Genomic DNA, 20,624 nt, shown 5'->3' with positions numbered 1-20,624 from the left:
AGATTCCAACCATGTAAGGCTTTAAAGATCAGTAAAAAACACTTTGAGTTCTACCCAGCTACCAAAGGCAACTGCACTAACTCATGGGATGCTTGTGTTATGTGCTTCCAGTGGAAAGCCCACTTACTAAAGGGCTCCTGAATTCTGGAATAGCTCAGCTTCTGCGTGGTCTCAGGTGTAGCTCCCAAGTAGAGAGTGTTAAGGGGATCTTATCTCAGGGTGACAAAGGCATGGACAAGCATAAGGCTTGCATCAAAAACAAAAGACCTCACTTTGCTTTGCCACGTGCTGATGAAAACATGCACTCTTCAACGCAGCTGCTACCCAAGCCTTCCATAGCAGCCTCAGGTACAATAAGAGTTTTATAGTGACCCCTACTTACAATCCATGGCTGCACATCATCATCTGAAGAATAACTATTCACTCCCTAAAAAGAACAGGAGTACTTGTGGCACTTTAGAGACTAATACATTTATTTGAGCATAAGCTTTCGTGGGCTACAGCCCACTTCTCCCCCTACCCACCAACACAGGGACTGGGAAATCCAAGCCCCTGCAACTACAGCGTCCCAGCAGAGTCCCCTCACACAGCCTGATTAGTTCACCTAAAAAGCATTCGAAGGGCTGTATTGCCTATAGCTGGGCTTCCACATGAAAATCTACTTGAAAGACTTTAAAGGTCACCTAAAAATCCACCCTGTACCCACCTGAACATCACCAGATACCTGTCCCTCTCATGCAATCCCTTAAAGTCACTCACCCATACACACACACACTCTCTCTCTCTGTGTATATATGCTCACACATACCAGAGTTCCTTGTTCTTTCTCCTAATATCTGTTAAACATTTGTTACTAATGGTTTCATAAAATGCCTTGCAGTAAGTCATTAAAGAATGTAGCTGCAGCTACAAATCACTTTGCACAGATGAATACAGGATGTACAGAATTTCCCACAAGATTTTTAGTAAAGGGAGGTGTGGAAGCTATCAAATGGTCTCAATATGTGCAGGAAAAGCACATCAATGCGGAACAATACTGCACATCTTTAGTTACACCTTACACAGTTAAATGTGGAGGAAAACTTGAGGAAGAAACCATGTAAGAGCAAAATTAAAGGGGAAAAACAGCCTCTTCCCAAGATGGTTCATTTCTCACACTTTGGGAAAAACTTGGATAAATACAGTATCATCTTAATTAAAACCCCAATCCTACAATGAGTTCCAAGTAGGAGCCCACTGGGACCCCCAATGAAGTCCTTGGGGCCTACCCACACAAAGCTCATTGTGGGATCAGGGGCTAAAAGTGTTATCCAAGTGTGACTGACAGGAAAAAATGGACAGCAGTAAAGCTTAAGATCAAATACTCTGAACAAGGCAAACATCCTGCAAGAGAGAAACCCACCTGGAATCCCTCTAGTAATGTCAATCTTTAAAAAGAATTGTTACAAAGTAACAAACGTCTTTATAAATTACTCCATACTGTAAACCATCCCTGCCAAAAAATGCACATAGTTTCACAAACAAACAAAAAAAAAAGCAGCCTATTACAAAGTTCTGCAGAATGGGAACCCTTCAAAAATTCTTATCTTCCAGTTGGTGGATCCTCTCCAGCAATGCAAATTATCTCCTGAGTTGGAACTCCACCTAATGATGAGTGAGGTCTTAAGCAGACCTGGCTGAATGATTTTCAACAGAACTTTTTCTGACAAAAATGAAATGTTTTGTGAAGCAGAATTCTTGTTTTCTGGCCAGCCCTAAGTCTTAATGAAGAGAAGCCCCAAAGAAGAGAGCATTTTCCTCATACTGTGAAAGTATTTGAAGGAGGAACTCTTCGCTGCTGAAGAAATCCTCAAAGGGAACCCTCCCTCCCCCTACACACAACAATAAGGAGAAAGCTTCAAAGGCTGCTACGCAGAGATTGAAGCAATCTGTGTGTTGCTGAGAAAATTATCTTGGGCAAAGGGGTTGGGGAGATATGTTTATGTTAGTTTTGACATTAAAGGAAGACCATCCATCCTCCTCTCTCCAGACTTTTCCTTTTGGTCTTCCCATCTAGCACAAAAATATATTTGTTTTGGATGCATTCCATGCACTTTTTAAAAGTGAAGTCAGCTGAAATCTGCACAAACAGAGTTGAGCTCCCTTAAAGCAGCCCTTGTACCCAACTGGAGTGACTAGAATTTAGTTTATTAATTTCCAGTGCACACAGGTTTTTTCAGAACGTCCCTTGTTCTATAGATTCTGCCAGTGAGGCATCTGCTCCCCCAAAGTAGTGATTACAACACAGTTAGAAAATCCAAGTGGTGGTTCCTAAGATTTTCAACCACTTAATGTTAAATTGTTGCATTTCCACCTCAATGGCATCTCCTCCACCTGGTCGCCTATTTGTGTGTCTTACAGTATTACTGCGATGAACTAATAACATTAAGAAGGTTGACAGTACAGCTGTGTGAAACCTGCAGGGTACAGTTCATGAAGGGCACCATCATGTGATTGGCCTGGAGATGGAACCAAACTAACTGCTGCATGTTTGGTGGAAAGTCTGAATTAATTAGGCAAACTTACAAGGCGATCCAGAACCCTTCACTCTCATTTCGCTCACTCCCTCTCATGGGAAATGTAGCATATAGGAATAGAAGGGTATCCTTTGGATAGTTTGTGAGCCTTCTAATAGCTCTCATTGTGTACTATGTTTCAAAAGCAGCCAGAAACCAGTCAGAGCTGCAGTATGTATCTAGCTAGACCTGGCGTGTTTGTGTATATTCAGTAAACACACTTATCTGGCACCCAGCTGTACACATGTGGCTTCTTCATATTGTCTGTATTGTGTAAATAGAAAAAGACACAATAGGGGCTTCTTGTTTCTCCTTCTTTCCCAGCAAGCTCCAGAAGATCTCTTCTTGCTTCAGGGTACATCTACACTACAACTTAAGGTGTAACAGTAGCTCATGTAGGCTGCGTGTGCCAGGTTTAGTCTAGCTAGCACAGGTTATAAGAGGAGTCAAGATGCGTCAGCATGGGCTTCATTGCAGGCTAGCTGCCAGTAAATGTCTGTCTGGGATGCTGTTTACTGGATGTGTACTCGGGTTGCAAGCCCATGCTGAAGCCTCTGCCGCCATGTCTTTGTTACCATTGTTAACCACACTAGCTAGAATAAAGCTAGGATGGGTACACCTACTCTTCTTTGCTGCATGGACACACCCTTCGACTTGTCTTCACCATGGGGGTAAGTCGACCTAAGTTATGCTACTCCAGCTACGTGAATAACAGCTGGAGTCAATGTAGCTTAGGTCGATGTAGGTGTTTTCAGCACGCTGCATTGATGGGAGACACTCTCCGATCGACTTCCCTTACTCTTCATAGATAGAATCAGAGATTATTAGGGTTGGAAGGGACCTCAGGAGATCATCTAGTCCAACCCCCTGCTCAAAGCAGGACCAATCCCCAAATGGCCCCCTCAAGGATTGAACTCACAACCCTGGGTTTAGCAGGCCAATGCTCAAATTCTTCTCGGAGAGCTGGAGTACTGGGGTCGACTGAGGAGCTCTCTGCTGTCGATTTAGCAGATCTTCGCTAGGCCCACTAAATCGACCCCTGCTGCCTCAATTGCAGCAGCGTGGATCTCCTCGTAGTGAAGATCAGCCCTTAGATGTTGTAATCTCCCACCACTTCTCCCTCCTCCAGCAACCTAAGCCCTGCCACCTCCTTCTCCTTCCCAAGGTCTGTAAGTGGTGCAGAGTGGCTGCAGTAGCATGGTTTTCAGGTGGCTGCAAGCTATTGACTCATGCTTCATTCAGTTTTTTAAAGGTCATTTTGGGGTTGGATGCTTCCAAAAGGGAAGTAGGAACAGGGAAGAAAAAGCCCTCCCGCTTCTGCTCTCAGCTGGTTACACTGAGCTGGGGCTGAGAGGAACTGTAATCCTTTGCATTGTAAAGACTGTCCCTGGGAAGAGACACCTCATGTTCTTGCATGGTTTCTTTAGAAGGGTAGCACACTAATGATTGGACATTTATCAGCTTGAGCTCAGCAGATCTAGTTGCAGCAATAGCAGGAGCATTTTCCCTTGAAGAACAGTAAACTTGGTGGGTAGAACAGGACAGCAGCTGTGGGGAGGGGAAGAAGCGTAATTGCAGGAGACAAACTGGGGACAGGGAGATTTGGATTTCCCATCTAAGTGAACAACTTCAACCAAAGTTTGCAAATTTTTGTGAATAGGAGCCAAGGTTTGTGAATACATTGATCCCTGAACTCAAGATTCAGTTCCGAGAGGGACGGATGCAAATGTTACACGTGGCCTTGTTTGTTAGCAGTTTGTACTGGATTATAGACATTTAAAATGGGTCTAATTCTTATCTCCACTAAGGCCTTTTCACATCACTCTGACAGTGGAAAGGTGCTTTAAAACAGGAATATATTATATATATGCACCCACTTAAAGGCTTTGAGGCCTTAGAGTGTATGAGAATCAGGCCCATTTATCCTTGGTTCTGTGGATTTCTGATATATTACATGCCAGATTTAATTATTTAGATATTGTGAACATCCTTTCTGAGCCAAAAATGCAAACATACAAAACAATGGAATGTTATTCTATCCATTACCTCACTAAAAACTGTGTATAAACCATACATTAGACTGAGATCATTTCCATTTGCCCCTGAATAACAGACTCTTAAACCAGTAGATTTAACATATTTAATCAGTCATTTGCTACACTTCTCTCCACCTCCTCCATTTGAGATTTCTCCCAAATATTTTGTAAAAGCTGCATGGCTTTTGCCCTAAAATTGGGATCATTTGTTTTTACTGATGACCCTTAATTTGCTAAAGAGAAGATGAAGGCTCATACTCCTTCATCAGAGAATGCTTTCTTCAGAACAGAGAACACCTGATGACTGCCTTGGGCAGCCAGGTTAAGAGCAGGAAGGAATAGAAATGTTTCTGCTCATACAGTATGTCTGATGTTATTTGTGCAACCCACAAAATCTACTCATAGTCTTGTGTGTGTGAGACAGAGAAATCAAAACTTGTTCCAGCAAGGGTTGCAGCGTATGGCATATGATCTCTATCACATTAAGGTTAAAAGACAGAAGGAAGCTTATTCTCCAGGAAGATGAAAATTCTAGAAAACCTTTGGCATATGCACTCCCAGGGCATATTTTCATAAAATGAACCTGAGAAAAGTCCTAGAGAGGACGTAACATATTTCCTACTTAAGTCATCAAATTACAGCATAACTGTAACACATGATAAATATTTTCAGAACAGTCTATCCCTGGATTCTGTTATTTATCTTTCAAGCAAAGTCTCAATCCTGCTTCCAATTTTGTGAGTTGGGCCACATTTTGTAGCACTTAGACAACTAACTGCCTGCGTCCACGAATTAGGAAGTTAGAGGTTTAACTGCTAAAATGTGAGTCGATAATTATTTGCAGAAGCAAGACTGCAGGCTGCTTTAGAAAATCAGGCCCAGTTAGCATCTTTTTTTTCTGAATATTCCTTGTGATAATTTTCTGAACAGCACAATTGCAATCACAAACCATTTTATGTTTTTGCATTAGTGCCCCATTCATATACCTGTGAATTGGAGACCTCCTCTCTGTCTTCCATAGCAGTGATTTTTACAGTTATGTTTTCCATTTTAGAATCCCGAGACAGTAAAGGGTAGGCTACACTTCATCATTTTTTTTGCTAAATTATTCCAAGCATTTCCTTCAGAAAGCTGTTTGCAGGTGGAAAGGTAGGGAGTGATGGCATATGCTAGGGCTGCAAAATGGCACCAGCTGGTGGGAGGCAAGGCAGGAGGGAAAAGGGCCTTGACCTGAAAAATGCCTGGTTTCTCTGATGGGTTGGGTTTTGGAACTCTTATGCTTTTTAAACACAATTTTTGTTATTGAAAACCACAGTATTTAATGTGAAGTCTCATTGTTTGTCTTATTCCACTGAGAAACTACATCTTTGTAAAAACACGAAGCATACAAGGTTTAAATACGGTAATAAATCTTCCACTTTAAAACAGTTGTAGGTCTTTAAGTTACTTCACTCACTCACTCTCTCCCTCTCCCCATACATATTTATACTCAGACTGAGCCTGACAGATCCATATACCAGCCTCTGTCTTCACACATACAACCTAGATGTAAGAACTGTACAACTGCTGTAATTTTGTTATATATAATGCCTTTGCAAATACAAGATGTGCTTTAGGTAATTTGGCTAGCTTTAAACATTTAATTTTCACAGCATTTTCTGGATGATGAATACGCAGCAAACAGTTATAGGAAATAAAATATTTCTTACACTATATCTTGCTTACACTTCAGTAAAAAAGTGGTACCAGATTGGAAATACTGTCCTTGATTCAAAATATTACTTGCTAGGATTGTAATGGATAGAGTAGGCTTGATTATGGTGTCATTTATGCAAATTTTAGACTGAAGGAAAATTAATTTCAATGGCGTTATTCCCAATTTACACCAGTGTATCTATAAGCAGAATCAGGCACAGAAATCTTGTGAGCCTCCGGGATTATAATCAAGTGTTATATACATCCCACTGGAAAGAACACAATCCCAACTGTCCCATTCCTATGGCATAAGGCTTTCAGCAGGACCATGAGATCATATTGTTAGGAAGGGACAGGTAGGGAGCTAGGCTGGGAGCAAGGCTGTGTGAATGTGAGGGAGCATAAGGAAAAGGTAGGGAGGGCCTGGAGTTTGAAAATAGAAGCGGGTGAGCTCTAACAAACTCTCTGTGATCAGCAGAGTTGCGCCACTACAACAAGGAAATATCACCCTTAGGAACTCTGTCTGAAGGAAATTTAACAAAATAATTATTGCTATTAGAGGGTCATCGTCTTGCTATTCTGTCTCTCATTTGGGCAGTAAAGGATTGGAAGTCATAAATAAAGACAATGATTTTTTTTTCTCTCTATCGCTGCTCTCTGAATGACAAAACAGGTCTTTACAAAACAATGTATCCAATCTGGATTTACTTCTTTTGCTTAGTTTTAGCATGATAAATCTGATTAAAATGATTGCTGAGAGAAGGCTGAAACCTCACATCTACAATCTTGTTTGACATTTGAATAACACAGAACAATTGGATTGAGAAGAGCAACCCAGATATTCCTGGGTCAATGAAAACATACTGCATCTGTTCGCTTTAGAAAATAATAACAATACTAGCATACAGTATCCTGCTTCATTAACCCTTCCGTAATATTCTAAAATATCTCTCTGTCTCCCTATACACATACACACATTTTGTGTGTGTGTATGTGTGTGTGCGCGCGTGCACGCGCGCGCGCTGGGAGTGGGCTGCATCAGATAGGCAGAAGCACTGATCTTTTCCCCAGTTTTCTTACAAAGATTCAGCTACAAATGATTTCTTTTTGATTGAGATTCAATAAAACTACTGAACCTAACACACTTCATCCAAAAGGCATTTTTCCTCCCCTCCTCTCAACAGTGTCTCTTGTTACTTTAAATCATGGTTAAGATTTTTAAATCTATATCTTACACATAAGTCAGCTGTAGATCTGCAGCAGCAAAGGATCTGAATAATATCATGTGTAGCAGTATAACCTATAATTTTAAAATGTCATTAAGAAATGTCTCAAATCTTTTTTAAAATTTACTGTTGACCTGGTAACCTCAATCCAAAAGCATTCAGTTTTGGGTAATGGATTTATTTTCCTTATAAGAGGCCGAACACTAAAGCAAATGTATGTCTTGCAAGAGGCTTGTGATTTGCATAATTATATATTAGCGCCATAATTCACTAAATCAATCACAGTTTTCATCCAGTATAAACAAGTCAGTATCGAATTGTGACTGCACGTTGTGTAGTTATTTAAGTGAGTTAGCCTTGCCAGCAACCTGATATAATGCATTAATGGGAAGAATCAAATAAATAAAATAAACACAGCCCAGTTATCAACATAATCCAACTAGAAATGAAACTATTATTTGTGTTGTGGTGGCACCAGGAGCCCTAATCTGAGACCAGGACTGTAACTGTGTTAGGTGCTGTACAAACTCAGACCCCAAAAATACAGGCTCTAAGCTCTTTGGGGCAAGATCTTTCATTTATACAGCCCAGTCCTTCAAGATTTACCCAAGAAAAGCTCCCACTAAAATCACGAAGATTTTTCCTGAGTAGTATTAATATTTTACCACCACCACCATCTAATTGTTACATAGCACTTTTCATCTACAGATCTCAAAGCAATCGACAAAGGTAGGCAAGTATCTTTAACCTCTTATCTTCCTGGCTATCCATATGAAAGCCAATTTTTTTTAAAAAAAATCCATTTATAAGAGACATTGCAAAATGCCACATCAACTGGGTAATATTTCATAATTTTTAACTTCTTTTAAAACAAAGATTTTTCATTGAGGTGGCAAGGGAAAAATAATTTGAGGGCTTCCGAACTTCATGGGCTTGATTCTCTCCTCGTTTACACCAGTTTGGTGCAACATATCAATCGTAGGTACTTAGATGACCCCATTACAATAGTAGGTGAACACCTCACAGTTTTTCATATATTTATTCTCACAATATCCCTGCACTATTATCCCCATTTTACAGATGGGAAACCGAGGCACAGGTAGACATGACTTGTCCAAAGTCACTCAGGGCACCTGTGGCTGAACAGGAACTTGAACCCAGGTCTCCTGAGTTCCAAGCTAGCACCTTTATACAGAACCAAGTATCAAACAGCACAATTCATCAGACAAAATTATTGATGAGTTTGTACAACAAAGTTTCTTTTTACCAGCGGCAATCAAGTATGTAATCCTCTGATTTCTACGTTTACTCAAACATAACTGTGCACAGAGCCTACTTCATCGTAATTCAAGCATGTTTTCATCCTCTGAGAAGCCTACGTTTGTGGCCACTTTGCTTTGGAGTATTTCAAGAGCAGAATATCTATAATTGTTTTTTTAAAAAGTGTTAAAATATTTTGGCTGTAATATTCTTTAGATCTACGGATTTATTTTAAAAAGAACAATCAAAGTTTGGTTAGAGAGAAAAACTAGAATCATGGTGATGGAATTCTGATAAGAAAATTGTTTTGACCTCCTAGTAGTTGGTAGGATATCACCAGATTAGAGACACTCAATCAAAATGTGCCTTGTTACTGAGCAACATGTCATCCACACAAACATACTCCCACCTACAGTTGAGCAAACATGGATCTCAGTACAAAGACAAGGTTATTAAACAAGGGAAAGAGTTATGCATAATGATAAAAAAGGAAGGCTCCCTTCCTTCTGTTTACTTTAGCTATGAAATGTGATGTCTTTGAAAGAGAATTTATGTGATACTTACATCACAATTAATTTAAAAGGAACAAAATATTCTTACTCATCAAGGACATTTTTTCATGATTTGGGACAAAACTTACGAAGTCAACTGATGACAATTTCCACCCATGGTCTACCAAGAAAACTGCACTCCTCTGGGACAAATCAGTTCACAAAGCCCAAGAGGATATGAGTGAAAAATGAGGAGCCATTGCTCTGAGGATCCCGTAATCCAAAGTAGTCTCAGCAAAAGGAAAATCACCTACCCTGTGGAATTTGGCCAAAGAAAGAATGAATATTAACATGGCTGTTCCACAGATCTCTCCAGAACAAGTTCCATTTCCTTTCTCAGGGGGCCATTCTCTCTCTTATCTGAATCCTGGCTTGAGAGAACTAGAAGTTGCCAGCTTAGCAGGCCTCTGAGGTGCCAAACACCCACCAGTTTTAAGAGGTTATGGATCCATTTTAACTTGCCCACACCAAAACAAGAAGCTAGTCAGATTCTGAAAGGAATGTATCAAGCAGCACAAACACTTCTTTCATTCTCTATCAAGAAAAAAAGGTGAACAACATTTTCATCTAAATTAAAATGAAGTGATATGCCATTATTTGGGCAGTGGGGGAGAATTCAAAGGAAGGAAAAAACAAAAGAAAGGCAACTGCCCTCAAGACCACTCCTCTTGAGGGAGAAAAGTGTATGTTAACATCTAGAGTGAAGATCTCAAGTAGCTTTACTTCTTTCTGAGTGGAGCTGAGAATGTTGCCCTCAGATCTGAAAAGTCCTTTTTAAATATTTAACCAACTCCAGGTCACAGTTCTGGAGTGAATGAATTGTGGTAGCATCTAGGCAGCAAGGTATAATACTTATTCCAGATATCCATAATCAGAAGACAAATGAATAGTTGGCGCGAACAATCTGGAAGCTGCCTGGTGCACTGCCTTCAGTCTCTTACTGCAAGGGGTATTTGCCTCTACACAATCTGGATTAAACATTCTCAGCACACTGAGTCATACAATCACATCTTCCACAGTGTCGGGAACGAAGAGTCGCCTTCCCTGGCCTTTTCAACCACTGAACATGAGGCGAGCATACAGAATTGTTGCCCCTTAATAAGATCTTAGCTTTCCCCCACTCTTTAAATAGTGAAGGAGAAGAACAAAGAAACCAGTGTCTGCTGAGTTGCCAACTTGACATATGAGGATGCTATTTGAGAATGACCTGCCATGCTAGACCCAGGCCTGTTGAGTTTTCACAGTGTAGAACTGGAAGCTGAAGGGGCTCACCTAAAATTGGACACTAATAGCAACATGAACAAGATTGTCTAGAATAGGTTAGAAGCCTGACACACTTCAGAAAATCACTAAATATCACAGAGCTGCTTCCCCCTGGTGATGACAGTAAACAACTGGTGAATGAGATAAAGCAAGCATGCTACAGAAAGAGTGACATCTAATGTTTTGTTCCTCTATTCACCTGCTGATAGGGAAAGTAAACTCATTTGCCCAGGCTAATACAGGACTTGTAGAAAGGCATACATAGAAATGTAAGATGATTGTTCTAAAACTGTGTTTATTAAAGCACATATATAGCTAATCATACAGTTCTAACACCAAAATTTGGAGGGGTGTGTATGTGGGGGGGAAGCGAGTGGATTGTGACAATGGCATAAATTATAAATGAATGTTTTCTTAACTATGATTTTTCACTAATCTTCCTCAAGACAAGAATAATTTTACCCCAGAACTTTCTCAGTCTCTAACATTTTAACATATGAATATAGATCAGGGGTAGGCAACCTATGGCATGCGTGCCAAAGGCGGCACTCGAGCTGATTTTCAGTGGCACTCACACTGCCCAGGTCCTGGCCACCGGTCCGGGGAACTCTGCATTTTAATTTAATTTTAAATGAAGCTTTTAAAACATTTTTATAACCTTATTTACTTTACATACAACAATCGTTTAGTTATATATTACAGACTTATAGAAAGAGACCTTCTAAAAATGTTAAAATGTGTTACCGGAACACAAAACCTTAAATTAGAGTGAATAAATGAAGACTCGGCATACCATTTCTGAAAGGTTGCCGACCCCTGATATAGATTATGCAATGGTAGCATATGTGCTACATTCAGCCATTTAAAATGGTCATATACATGTATACGGCAATGCATTTATTCATTTGGTTTTCAAAGTAAATATCACAAAAAAGTATTTGCTACATAGCTGCCGACTCTGTGGGCACCCATGGGAAAAAAAATGGTGGGTGCTCAGCACCCACCAGCAGCCCCCCCATCAGCTTCCCCCCTTCAGTGCCTCCTGCCTGTTGGTATGTCCCACCAATCAGTGCCTCCCCCTGCCTCCCACTCACCATAGGTCAGCTGTTTAGTGGTGTGCAGGATGTGCTGGGGAGGAGGAGGAGAGGGAGGAGTGAAGGCGGGGCATGCTCGGAGTAGGGGGAGGGAAGATGCAGGGGGGCCGGGAAGAGGAGTGGGAGAGGTAGGGTGGGAGCAGGGCCTGGGGCGGAGTGGGGGTCGAGCACTCCGCAGGAAAGGACTGTGATTCGCTATATCAATTTTTAATTTCAGAAATTATGGCCCTTTATTTAATGTGAAGCTTTTGATGCTGATTAAAACTTTTCTGCTATATTACTGATTTTTAACGGTTACAAACAAATGTGAAACTAGATTCTCCACTAGTACAACAGAGTAACAATTTATACTGCAGTAAAAATGCTGTAAGTGGAGTATTAAGACCATACAATTTGATAAATAAAACTATACTGTTAATATATTTGTGACTTTTTAAAAATGAAATAATTACACAAGCAAAGAGTCTGTTCTTAGAGAGTTTTTGTTTATAGCTACAGTCGTCACTAAACCAAGAATTACTGTCACAAATTTATATCCTGATCTAAACAGTTACATGCATAATATTTAGCTCAGAAATTTGTTGATTTCTTTGCTGTTTTGAATCATGTTCTACTATATGTATCTTCCAAAGTACAAGGATCTGAGGATCCTTTACAACTGTCATCTTGTCAAATGAAGTTGAATTCATTTCTAAATAGCATCCAGGCTTACAGTTCAGTCTTCTCAGCTTAAGGACATTCAAATATATCCCATAACTCTAACAACAAATGGCAGCTAAGCATTGTCATTTTACACATAGAGAGAGACCCACAGATGAAACTCCTTGTATAAGCAGGACTTGCTCACACTACAATCACTCTAAACATTTCTGGAACTCACATGTCAAAAAGTATCATCTTCAATACACTGAACCTTTCAAAACAAGAACACACAAGGTTTCTGGTATTCCAACCTAACCTGACTTTCACCCCCTTCAAAAGTAAAAGACTAAAACAAGAAGGAAAAATGACATACACAGGCATTTCTCATCAATTGCTAAATGGTCCAATATACTCGTAACTCACTCACTCTCTTTCCTTTACATCATGTGAGTGATGAAAACCTGATGGGAAAGGCCGGCAAGCTACATACTAACATTAAATCACTGGGGTGCATGCTCAGAATTAGACACAAATATTCATAAGCAGACATGGGGAAACTGCAGAGGCAGCAAATGAAAAACGTCATGAAAGGAAGAAGCCAAAAAGATTTCAAACATTTCTGAATAAAATAACTACAGGTAAGGCACTGAAGGGGATCAATTTTCTTGACAAACAGGAGTCAATCTGTGACCTGAATCTCAAGGTATTACATGGAGATTTGAAGCACAGTGTAATTTAGAAAGTAACTGCTTCAAGGAGCCCAGCTAAACCTACAGACATGAAATTTCAGTCAGACACAGGAAATTCTTTAGGAAATAAAAGAATTTTATGAGTCAGAAGATGAAAATCCCCGTGAATACCCAACCCAACTAATCTAATGAAGTACTGTCACCAGAAAAGGGGTTTGATGAATTTGTGTGTAATGCTCTACAAATTTAAACAAATCAGGAAACCTGAACCTGTTTCCTTCTTGCATTTCCCCTTCCCCTCCACCCGCCCTCCCGCCACACCTTGTTTGTTTGTTTTTGGTTTTTAAAGGTGCAAAAACAAATTGCCCCAGACTCTCCTCTATCATGGGATTGTTTCATTTGAGATAAAAGCATAATTCAAAACTACTTGAATATTTGGCAAGATCTCCCCTCTGTGGCCATGGGGAAGTCATTTATTTATATTACTGTAGGGCCTGGAGGCCCCAGTCAGGTCAAAACCCCATCCTGTTAAGCACTGTGCAGAAATATAATAAAAGACAGTCCCTGACCCAAAGAGTTTATACTCTAAAACCTAACCTTTGCCTCAGTTTCCCCAGCCATAGCATGTGTTCCTAATATCTTCTTCATACAGCTATTGTGAGGACAGACACTCTGTTAAGTGCTTTGAATATGAAGAATGCTACGTGGGCTTGATCCTGAACGGTGCTGAGCACTCTGGTCTCACTCAGCATAGCAGTTGAGCGCATACTTACCTTTACGCATATAAGCAGTCCCATTGACTTCAACAGAACTACTCACATTTTGAAAGTGAAGACTTAAAGTTAAGCATATGCATAAGTGCTTTGCTGAATCAGGTTATAATGTTCAGCATTTTGCAGGATTGAGCCTTAAATTTATTTAGTAGTATTATCAGTATTCTACTTGGATTCAGAAATGCAACAAATCAAGCCCTAGACTCAATAGCTGGCTACACGGTTATTTGGGGATACACAGCATGACTGGCCACTTCATTTCGTCATCACATACAGCATTTAAAATAAGGAGCTGGAGGGTTATTAGTGACCCATTTTGGATTCCTCTGTGTGGGGCAAGGAGAGTTTTCAATGACTTCTTTGATGAGTTCTTAGTACAATTTCACTAATTCACATAAGCAACGTTTAATTGTTTGAATGAGTAGAATGCATTTTAGGACATAAAACTATGAAAATTTTTTTTTTAATTATGCTTGCCTAGAATTCTAGCAAGTTTCAGTAGTTTGAAATCTCTTCTATTCACAAACAGATCAAAAACAAAAATAAAAAATGAAATTATCCATGAATCCAAACTGAAAAAAATTGTGTTTTGGGTCAATCTAAACCTTACATTCTGATTTAGATTTTTTTTCATTTTATTTTATATTTAAACTACTTTTACATTCATTTAGTCTACTGCTTAGTTTAATCTCTGAACTGTCTGTCTGCATCCTTCTATTTTGGTTTGATTATGGACTCCACTTAAAATAATAATTGTTTACATTAACTGGACAAGAGAATGTGTGATGCATTTTAACTGTCAAAAGTGTTGTGAACAGCAGCAGCTGGAAGAAGAATGTCTAATTCACTCACAGCCTTGTAGATTCAAGCCTCAAGCCTTCTATATTCCCTGTATCAGCAGCTACATCTTTATTCTTGCATGCAAAAAATCCTTTTCTGGTGCAAAGGAATAGCACAGCAAAATAAAACAGTAATACAGACTTCACAAGTGCTGCCATACTGGGTCAGAACGGTTGTCCATTTAATCAAGTATCTTATCTACAATAGAGGTTAGAACCAGACCCTTCAGAGGTATAAAAATGTCCATTATGTTTCTTCCTTATTCCTGTCAATGGTTGGTTGATGTCAGAGATGTGACAGTTTCCCCACTCCCCCCAGTAAATGTTGTAAACTTTGACTCATACCTTTACACCTGTACATTGTGGAATTTAATTCTAATCTCTTTAAAAAAATGTCTATCATAACAGGATAATTTAATCACCAAGGGCTGAATCCTGACCCCAGTGAAGTCAACAGGAGTTTTACCATTGCCTTCATTGGGGTTTCTCCTCTGATGTCCCTTTCATGGCCCAGATGTTGATTTATACTGGTTTAAAAAGATTTATGCAAAATAATTTGGTGATTCAGTTCATGTCCTAGTGATCAGGTACAGGGCTGCCCAGAGGATTCAGGGGGCCTGGGGCAAAGCAATTTTGGGGGCCCCTTCCATAACAAAAAGTTGCAATACTATAGAATACTATATTCTTGTGGGAGCCCCTGCAGGACCCAGGGCAAATTGCCCCACTTGCCCCCACCTCTGGGTGGCCCTGATCAGGTATCCACATGACAAAAGACATACTCATTCTTGGCAGTCCCATCTGCTATCTCTGGAGAGAGAACAAATGGTTGAATGGTGATCAACACCACCCTGTCACCTCTGAAGGAGATTCCTCCCGATCAAAGGAATGACATATTGGCAGAACAGTGTAAGCAACCCTCTACTACTGCCTGTGCAGAACCTCTGCAGAGGATAAACAGAGAACTATAAATAGATGTCAAATTGACCCAATGGAATCTGTGTTGTATTTGTAATAATAATAAAAAAACAGAAGTTACAAAAATTGTGATGGATGCAAGGATTCATATTTATAGTTCAGCTTGGCAGATGCTTGCACATAATGTCCAAGTTTATGTATTTATAACTCTTGAAATAAAGATTAAAATACTATTTATAATATTGCTCTTGTATGGTTACCTACATGACCAGTACCTACATCCTATGTAGACTGGGACTTTATAAATGCCTAAGATAAACAGATTTTACATTAAATATATAGATGATATATTATACAAATATATTCGTCTGATGTCACAATATAAACAATGTTAATTTAAACAAAATTTATGTTAATATCCACTTTTCTGCTGCCACCTATTAATTTAAATTTACTTTTTAATTGTTGAGAAATTCATATTACTGGTTTAGTTTACTTTTTTATAAATGAAAAATCAAACAACAAACCAGGCTACGCAAGAGCACCAGATATAAGACAACATAACAGCTTCTCAGAGATGAAAGTCAAGCTATGATTTCTTTTTTACCACCAATACCTTAAGTTACTACAGGCCAAGTTATGCCTAACTTTTGCCTGTGCAACCTTATTGTCTTCACTAGCTTTGAGTTCAGCGGTTTAACATAACCATTTTTATTGTGGTTTATTTACTTGTTTATGAGGGTTTTCTTGCGGAAGATTTTTTGGGGGGCGTGTATCGTAGAAATGTAAGTGAATTTTAAAATATCAAAACAAAGGGTAGCCAATTTTATTTAAGAGGTTTATTACAATTCAAGCCTCAGTTAACTCATAATGGGTAAGTCTGTTTGAGCATTTCATAAAAACTCTTCAAACTTGGAAAAGAAGAAAAGTTCCCATTACATAGCTCTTTATATGTATTCTTCCTTGAGGTATTCTGAATATAATAGGTTTCAGATGTACAAGAGGTTGTTTTAGTGGCTGAGACAGAGTAATAGTTTTACTCAACTACAGAATAAACAGATTCATAAAACTTGTGCAAACAGTCATAGCACTGGTCCTTTTCGCAAATGTCACCATTAAAAATGGATAAATTTATTTAGCACGTTCAACCAAGGAACACCTCTTTTTGTTCACTCCATTTCGTCTTTTACCTGTACAATTACCACTTACGTACTAGTACGAAAAATAGACTTAATGAAGTGTAAAATCATGCACTGCATTCAAAGACAGTGCTGTACTTCATTTCACTTTAGTATTTATTTTAAAGTAAACTCTGCTGACGTGCTATATAAACAGTGCCTAGTGCATTTGTGAAGTGTTTGGAAATCACTGAAACAAAATTAATTCATATATCAGACATTCTAATGACTTGTCTGGTACCTCACTGGCAAAAATTCTGACAAAAAGCTCTCTGAGAGAAGCAACTGGGGATATGATTCCACTATACATTTGACTGGAAGAAGAGTCAATAGCAAGATAGACTTCGCCAACAGAATCATGCCTTTGCCAACCATCAATAATTAAGAAAGCTAAGGTTTATGGTGGCATGATATAGAGAATTTTTGACAACTGAAGTCATTAGATGTCTTTTTAATCTTCAGTCATGCTCCTTATTTGCCCCCTCTTCTTTCTCCTGATTTCCATGAGTCTTTCCTTCCTCCACCAGCAGCCTTGTTCTTCTTCTATTTTATTCAATGAGGCAGGAAATATGTCTTCTGAGTGGCCAACTTTCTCCTGCTGCAGTCTTTGCTTCAGACTGGGAAGCACAGAGCCGATGGTACAGGATTTCCCAATAGATCACTGGGAATTCTTTAACACTGGGGGTGAGTTCCATGGCTCATTCCGTGAGGGGACAATAACCTCTCTCTCTGCCCCAGTGGAAGGAAGGAATGCTGCAAGGAGATCCTCACAGAAATTTTTCACCAAAGGAGACGATCCAGCCCAATGACTATAACCAATTCCATTATTGGGGTTACATATAAAATACTGGCTAACTGAACTATAGAAATATTAGGCTAAAACTTCCACGTGATATTCAGAATCATCACAAATATCTTGAAAGATATGAAATGGCAGGGTGAGATTTTTCTGCACTCACAAACACATTCTCATATGAAGATTAGGCTGACTAATCTGGTACAGGATTGAATTATTTTCCTCTTATAGCACTGCAAGCAACTGGAGGTTAGCTTTTACATCAGTGGTATAATATTGGCAGTATTATTCTGCTGGAGTTGTCCCAAGTGACTCTCTGGAACCATTTTGGAAGGTGCAGTAGGATTCTTGAAATTACTTACAATCCATTTTACAAGGTCACAGCTGTCAGGGTTTCCAGTCAGCTAAGCCAAAAGCAACTCAGCTGCCATTTAAATGTCCCTTCCCTTTTAGGTCAGCCTCAAAGATGCAGCAACTAGGTAATTGGCTCAAATGGAGATCTAACTTGACATACCTGGCTATAATTGAGAAATTAGGATAAGGCAGGCCTTCTGCTCCCAGCAACTCTGCTGCTGAGTCTCTGAAGTTGTAACATATTTCAGTGACAGAAGCTAACCCTGTGGAGAATGTGTTCAGATAAAATATTGCTGTCAGTCTGTGTCATTGTAATTTACTTCTTGATTCATCGGAATTGATAGCTACAGATGATCCCAAATTGGAGCCTCATATCCAAACCCTTCTGGATTTTGGGAGCCTTCAGATTCAGATCCTTGTATCTAAGCACAACCTGATAGTTTGGTTCTGGGTTTGACCATAAGGAACCTGTGTTCTGGTTCTGCGATTCCATGTTTAATCCATGTTAAAGGCTTTCACCATCCCAACACCCTAAAAAGGAAAAGAGCCTGAGACTAGAATTTCAAAAATCAAAGGGTATGTCTACACTGCAATAAAAACCTGCAACATCAAGTCTCAGAGACCAGGTCAACTGACTCGGGCTTGTGGCACTCAGGTTGTGGGACTAAAAATTGCACTGTAGATGTTCGAGCTCAGGCTGGAGCCTGGGCTTTGAGACCCTCCCCTCTTGTGAGGTTTCAGAGCCTGGGCTCCAGCCCAAGCCTGAACATCTACTCTGCAGTTTTTAGCCCCACAGCCCAATTCCCATGATCCTGAGCCAGCTGACCTGGTGCAGCCGCTGCCATGCTGTGGGTCTTCTATTGCAGGGTAGACATACCCTAAGTTACCATCCATCATTGGGCGTAATCTTGTCTCTGTGAGCAGTTTCTAGAGTGTAAAGTTCTCAAAACAAAGACTATGACAAGACTGAAAATCACTGAGCATATTTTGGGTCACAAGAACAACCAATTCTAAACTCTGCCTCTGATTCTACCTCAAACCTCAACCCCTAGCACCAGCCTACACTTAAATATATATAAATATAATTGAATCCAGGTTATCACACTCTTAAATGCTACATGGCTATTTGTATATCAAATATAAGATGTAACTATGTAAGGTATCTGCCAGAAATGTTTTTTATGCCAAAATACGGATCATCTTCCAGAGCATTTTCAGTTAATAGGATTACATGAGTTTGGAAATTTCACATAGTGAAAAAATATTTATTTACTTATTTACTTATGTAGTGATAATTTACCCTTTCTGTGCATCAGGAATATAAAAACTTGTGGCTTTGGCACAGACTCTTTCAGCTAACTGTGTCAAAGAAAGAAGTGTTTCTTGTGGATGAGAGGTGCACCCCTAAATACAGGTCTACCTCTCTCTCATGCCAGATTCCACTTCTAACTCAATTTCACTTGAGACATTTTCCACTTTTTGTAACCTTTGCATCATCCTTCATCTTGATCTTCCCCTCTCTCCTGGATCTGCCTGCCCGCAAGTCTTCACCCTGTTTGCAATAATGCCTGTGTACCTTACTGCTTGCCTCTCCCAAAATCCTCATCCATGCCCACATTTCTTACAGCTCTCTTCGCTGCAACATCCTCAAGTCCAAGTTGCTCAGACTCTCACACAAGCCGAACATTGCTATCCACATTCCCAGGCACGCTGTACAAAGAAGTGTGAACACGTCACCACCCCTGTCCTCAAACAGCTCTCCTGACTCCCTGTTCATTTCAGGGTCCAATTAAATATGCCTCTCCTTTATTAGAATACTCTGCAGGCTCGCTCACGTTTCTTCAGAGCTCTTGTCTCTCTGCATCCCCCTTGACTCCCTTTGCTCACCTAGCATCACCCTGCTGTTTCTTACCACAGTCTCACGATGGGGGTGCAGTAGCATTCTTCACTGCCATGGAAGCAGGCTGCATGTGGAGAGCCCAGCTGCTCTTCAAGGGCTTTAGCAACAACCACTGTGCGAGTATGGCATGGCAATGGCCAATGGGTCAGTGACTGCACACATTCCCATAGCAGAAGTGGATACTACTAAACCAAGGACGGGCAGTAGCAATGGTGGATCTTTGGCTGGAGCATCCCTACCCCACCCCAAGTCCATTGCTTTGTGTGTGGGAGGAGAGGATTTGGGTCCATTGCAGTAACTGAGGTAATGTTGATCGGCAGGCCCAGAATGCAAGAATTCACTGACAGAGTTACCCCTTCCCTTCACATTCCCATCAAGTTTCCTCCCACATTGGCAGGCAAAAATGTGCTTTATGGTTGCAGTCAACTCTGATCCCCTATGGAGAGGGTCTGCTTTTCTTAAGCTCAAAACTCTGCAGAAATCTAAAGGGTGGGTATTGCCCGTGAGATGTTTGCTGTCAACCCTGAAATATTTGCAGCCCTCTGAGAAGCTTGAACATACCTACAGCTTTGCACACACTCCTGCTGTAATTGTATAGCACTCCGGGTTCCTTCCTATACAACCACTGAAGTAGTAAACTGCAGTCTAAATCTCTGCAGGAAAAAAGTGAACCACTAGGACAGTCAGTTTCAGAGAGCTGACTTGGTTCCCACCCCACAGGCAGTAGCATACAAAGCGCTTCACAGAAGACGCTCAAACACCTTGAAAAGTCTGTCCTATCTCGGGGAATCTCTTTCTGCCCTGCCACCCCCACCAACATGATACAGTTCTGCGGCGATCTGGAAGCCTACTTTCGCC

The 20,624-nt window shown here is 40.1% G+C and overlaps 1 protein-coding gene across 8 annotated transcripts in view; it reads right to left on the bottom strand.

Annotated features, from left to right (window-relative positions):
• The window catches only part of MSRB3 (methionine sulfoxide reductase B3), a 179,928-nt gene that overhangs the window by 14,685 nt on the left and 144,619 nt on the right, over positions 1-20,624 (bottom strand). The window lies entirely within an intron of this gene.

This window comes from Chelonoidis abingdonii, chromosome 1 (genome assembly GCF_003597395.2).
Source record: "Chelonoidis abingdonii isolate Lonesome George chromosome 1, CheloAbing_2.0, whole genome shotgun sequence".
NCBI lineage: Eukaryota > Metazoa > Chordata > Testudines > Testudinidae > Chelonoidis > Chelonoidis abingdonii.
This window is presented reverse-complemented; position numbering and strand designations above follow the sequence as displayed.